Here is a 6,000-nt window from a genome sequence, read left to right on the forward strand (position 1 = left end):
GACGCAGCAGGAGGAATGACCAGTTAATCCAGTTAATCCAGCTCTCCAGTGTACCGCTGGCTCCAGGAGATTGAGGACCAAATGATTGCTGGACGACCTTCTCTGAGTAGCTTGTGTCTGACTGAGATCAGTAGTAATAATAATAATAATAAAGTATGTATGTATGTATATATGTTACTTTAGAAAGAGAACTCTTTCAAATCTCTTCTCTAATCATTTATACTTTAAGTATTTCTTACTCGGTGGCCCCTTTGCTGTAGGTAGACTTCTTCTTCCTTTCCACGTCAGGTCAGGGCTGTTCCTTGTAATCTTGTTTAGTCTCCTTTCCTTTCCCCCACCCCCAGCTTGGCAGAGCTCTCCCCAGAGGCCAGGTCCTTCCTAGTTCATGTACTTGAGCCCTTTGACTTCAGAGGCGGATTTCAGAGGAATGAAAAGCACAGGAGCCTCACGCTGAGAACCCTCCCACTGGCTGCTAATCTTCGTGGATCTCATTCGCAAGTGTGATTTACATTTGGCCTCCCGGAGGTTAAGTGAGTTGTTACTACTCAAGCACAGCTGGAGAGAGCTAGAAGTGTGTTGTGGGATGTTCTGTATGGCAAATGTGTTGCTGATTAGTCAATAAATAAAACACTGATTGGCCATTGGCTAGGCAGGAAGTGTAGGCGGGACAAGGAGGAGAATAAAGCTGGGAAGTGGAAGGCTGAGTCAGAGAGACACTGCCAGCCGCCATGATGAGAAACAGCATGTGAAGATGCCGGTAAGCCACGAGCCACGTGGCAAGGTATAGATTAATAGAAATGGATTAATTTAAACTATAAGAACAGTTAGCAAGAAGCCTGCCATGGCCATACAGTTTGTAACCAATATAAGTCTCTGTGTTTACTTGGTCGGGTTTGAGCAGCTGTGGGGCTGTCGAGTGAGAGAGATTTGTCCTGACTGTGGGCCAGGCAGGAAAACTCTAGCTACAGAAGTGCCTCAAGATGGCTTAAAACACAGGGCTGCCCAGTGGGAAGCGCCCCCATTCTCCCTGAGAAGTGAACCTGTAGCTAGCTCACTGCTTCTCTCTTCCAGTCCTTAGCTCTGAACAGCTGGATGCTCCTGTCTTGGAGGCTTGGAACCATTAGCCATCCTAACTAGCTCTAGGATCTAACATCTCTTTCCTTCCTAAGTCCCTTTCACAGCCCACACCTCTCCCAGCTAACATACATTTGATGCAAAATCAGGATGCTGGATATCAGATACATCCCAAGGGCTCTGCATGGTTTCAATTCGCAGAGGCCAGAGTGGAAAGCTAACCCTCTCAGAGCCTTGTTTGGTAGCAGTAGGAGTGAGGAGGCCCTGGCCCAGTTCCCCTCTTCCCTTCAGTGCTCACACACAAGTCCCTAGTGGCTTCTCATAGGAGCTGTGACAACAGGACAGAGCATCGTCACCCTCCATAATTAGCCAGGCAAAGGAGAGTGCTGTAATATCAGCGCGATGACAGCGGTCTTACAGCTCATAAATTATTCACACAGTTGAAGTGCAATGGCTGTCACGTTCAAAATAGGCCATTCAAGCTAGAGCTGTTAGAGCTGAAAATTTCACAGCAGTGGTAATAAATCCAAGGACATTGGTTTAAGCAAATCTCCAAAGAAAGTGGCTTCTGCCAGCAATCTTGTAGCAAGCATCTCTTACTGAATGCCAGCTATGTTTGCGTTAGGCAGCAGGGAGAGGCCCAAACAGCTGTCTTCTGGCGGGGCTGAAGCTGGGGGTGGAAGGCTCCAGTTCAGCCTCTTCTTTCATGGACCAAAAAGCCTCAAGAGGCTACTTGAGAAAGATAAATGTGAACACCTGCTCGTGACTGCTCCCCGCACACAGAAGATGCTAAGCCAGAATAAGGATCACCCCTGAGCAGGTTCTAAATAGTCAACCTCTCAGCCTTGGATGCCGAATTTACAGAGGAATTCAACTTCCACAGCTGAAGGCCTTGTGTCATGGGAGTTCAGTCTGATTCTCAGACATATGGGCCTCTTCCTGAACCAGAATGCACTAGCCTCTTGTCCAGCAGGAGATATATTATTCAACTCAAGTGCTTGGTGATGGAAAAATACTGGACTGTCTATTTTAGCATTTGGGAGAGTTCTTGGTATGGTAAAATGTTCTTTTAATTTTATTTGAGGCTACAAAGAGGGAGAGGGATGTAGCTCAGTGATAAAGCACTTGCCTAGCATCCTCCTCAAGGTCCTGGGTTCGATCCTCAGCATTGAAAAAGGTAATGTGCTCCACCACAAAGCCCCTCTGCAGAGGACTGTCATACAGAAAGATTAGAATAAAGAGAAGCAATTGAAAACAGCAAGTGGGATTTGAGTTGACATAAGAGTGAATAAGTTGGTTGCTGGTTCTTGACTGTTCAGTGGACACATGACTGAGGGATAGTGCTGTATCTCCTTGGGGAGGAGAAAAAGAAAAGCTCAGGGATGTTCTGCTTCCTTCTTTGAAGAGGGATAAATCAATAACCCCTGTAGGTCTCCTCCAGCTGAGAGTCTGTGATGTACAGCCTCAGACCCAAAGGGCAAGAAGGGCAAGCATTAGAACTGGGGATTCGTAGAGCACCAAAGGCTGAGAGTGTGTCCAGAGGTAGTGTGTATACACAGCTCTGCAATTAGCACGTGTATGACACACAGCTCCAAGAGATACAGAGCTCTCACCTGCCAATGTTCACCTCCAAGAACCTGCAGAGGCTGTTCTAGCCTTTTCTCCCTCACCTTTCCCTGACTCTCCCTGGAGAGTGTCCAGCACTTTGCATTGCATTGCTGAACTCCTAGTCTTCTGGAACAGTCTATAGAGATTTTTATAGCCTCAATACCCACAAACTAGAGATACATCTAATGGATAATTTCATGTATATTTATGCTGCTTTACAGTCAACATTTCAACAAACGTTTCTTGAATCTCCACTATTTTTGAGTACTTGGAGGACTTCGTGGAGCCATCCACAGTTTCTGTAAGTTTGACTGCCTGCACCTGACTCCTGATTCCCAATTGAAGAGATGTCTTCCTCAGTCCATTTTGGCTCCCCCAACTCACACCAGCTCCTCCAGTAGCCACTATCATCTCCTCCAGTGGCCACCATCATCTCCTCCAGTGGCCACCATCATCTCCTCCAGTGGCCACCATCATCTCCTCCAGTGGCCACCATCATCTCCTCCAGTGGCCACCATCATCTCCTCCAGTAGCCACCATCATCTCCTCCAGTGGCCACCACTATCTCAAGAATCAAAGAGCAGCATTATCCTTCAAGATGCTCAAGCCAAGCTCAGACTTCTTGTCTACTCCTTCACTATACATGCCCCTGGACCAATTGCTGTAGAGTCTGGCAGAGTTTCCATTAGCTGTCATCTGGACTATTCCAATGGTGCCCCGACTGGCTGCTTGCCTTTGCATCTTATGCCTTTTTTTTTAAGACAGAGCCTTCTGTGTCCCAAGTCCCAGGCTGACCTGGAACTCATTATGTAGCCAAGGATGACCCTGAGCTTCTGATCCTCCTGCCTCCATCACCTGATTGGTGGAATTACAGACATGTACTACCATGACAAGTTTACCAAACTCAAGGCTTCCTGCAAGCTAAGCAAGCACTTTACCAACCGAGCTCCTCTTCTTTACTGTCAAGGGAACAGTCAGAATGTGCCTTCTAGAAGGTAAATCGGATAACTTCATGCAGTTGAGCATTGGCCAATGGCACCCATCTTACACAAAGCAAAAACTAGAGTCTTCACAACATCCTACAGGGCTCTGCAAGTGGTGGCGTTCCCCAAGCCCCACGTTCTTGGGTCTCAATGGTCACTCTCTGCTTTGTTCCCACTGTGCTGCAGACACAATGGCCTCTTTGCTATTCCTGGAACATTCTCCCTTTAGTTATCCATGGGGCCAGACTCTGATTTCCTTCAAGCTTCTGGCACTTGACAGCAAATCCCTCCTGGGCCACCATGCTTGATCCTTCCCATCCTGCACCTCATTTGTCAACAACACTTCTCTTCCCCCAACACAGCGCATTTCTGCATCTTTTCCCATCTGTGTCCCTCCTCTATAACACTGTGTGACTTCACCAGGCCTGGGACCTTATTATAGTCACTGCTGTATCTCAGGAGCCAGAATAGAACTGAACCCAGCATATGGCAGACTTCCAATAGACAGTCTTTTAATGGTGGAAAAATACATTATGTCCTGAAGTTTATAAGTTCTTCAGGAGACCACATCTGCCAAGGGTGTCCTTCCTCTCAGGAGCCTCAGTGAGGGATAATCACAAAACATTTATGCAGAGTTCCTAAGAACCATTCCCAATTAGGCAGGAATTCATAGAAAGAATCCCGTTATCTAAAGCCTGCACATGCTGTTAGTGTAATAGTCCTGGCAAGAGCAAAGTTATTCTAAAGAGAAACACTTGTGTCCTTCCCTTCAGTCATTGGGCTGTTGAAAAGATGGATTCCAGGAATCCCATGCTGGGGGAAGGGAAAGGATGAAGGCCTGGTGTCAGCTTCAGGAGGAACTTGACTCCCAAGAAGAGATTCTACACAGTTCTATTAATTCACTAAACCACTTCGCAAAACAGACAGGATTTGAGACGAGATGGGTCAGTGACGGGCAGGACAATACCTTGACCGGGACTTCTAAACAGCGTATGCGTCTTGCCTTCTATTTAACCGCAAACTTCATGTCTGTACCCCGAAGACAGACTCGAGGGTCACTTGACCTCTTTGTGCCTCCTCCCAATGTGGCTATGGAATAAGTATCCTTTCTCTGCTTTGTGCTCTTACTTGTCTCTGTAATTGGTGTATTAGGGACTAGTGGCCATGACTGGCTTGGTGGAGCTGCCAAACTCAAGACTTTGACCCTAAACACTCTAGTAACACTAGGAAGAACCAGGTTGTTCTAAAATTGTGTTGAATAGAGTCCACCTTGATCAGCACCAGCTCTCTAGAATCAAACCTGTCTTTTGTGGAAATTTGGTTCTTTTATGTTAGAGTTATGGGTTCAAGAGAAAGACTGCACAGACTTCCAGGAATTTCGTATTTGATGGTGTATACGTTCTGAACTAACTTTTCAAATACTGATATGTATATACATATATGTCTATATATGCATATATAAATAATTGTGGTAAAACTTGAATAAAATAACATTTAGTATTTCAGTTCATCAGTGAAGAACACTTGCTGCTCTTTCAGAAGACTAGAGTTAGGGTACCAAAAGACATCTGGCACCTATGCCAGCATGTAACTGTCTGTAACTCCAACTCCAGGGGAAATGATACCCTTTGCTAGCCTCCTCTGGCACATGCACTCAGGTGCACATACTCTTAAACATAATTTAAATTTAAAAATTAGTGTTGTAACAATTTTCAATGCATAGTTCAGTAAGTTTGTTTTCAGTGCCCTACAACCAAACTCCAGAGCTCTTTTGCTTTGCAAAACCAAAACTATATGCCCTTTAAACAGTAATTCACATTTTGTCTCCTCCACCAGCCCTAGGAACTATTGACTTACTGTTTCATTGGATTTGATGGCCGTAAATTTATCATATAAGTGGAATGATACAGTATTTACCTTTGTAGAGATTGATTTACTCTCCATAATACAATGTCCATAAGATTTATGCACATTGGGACCTGTATCAGGGCTTCATTCCTTTTGAAGATTGGCCAATTCCATTGTCTACACACCCTACACCTTGAATCTTCATTCTCTCTCAATGGATTCTTGAGCTGCTTGCACCTTCTGGGCATTGTGAATAACACTGTTGTGAGTACAAATGCACAAACATCTCAAGACCTTGCCTTCAATTCCTCTGGCTGTATATCCAGATGTGGGGTACCGAGATCATATGGTAACTCTGTTTCGAATACTTTGAAGAGCTGTTATTCTGCCGTCTACAGCTGTGGTACCACTTTACGCTCCTGTTGACTTGGATTCTCACCAACAGTGCACAAGAGAGAGTTTCCTGTCTTTTAGTAGAGAGGTTTTC

This window comes from Peromyscus californicus, unplaced genomic scaffold (genome assembly GCF_007827085.1).
Source record: "Peromyscus californicus insignis strain IS unplaced genomic scaffold, ASM782708v3 Scaffold_8__1_contigs__length_139910024, whole genome shotgun sequence".
In the NCBI taxonomy this organism is placed as follows: domain Eukaryota; kingdom Metazoa; phylum Chordata; class Mammalia; order Rodentia; family Cricetidae; genus Peromyscus; species Peromyscus californicus.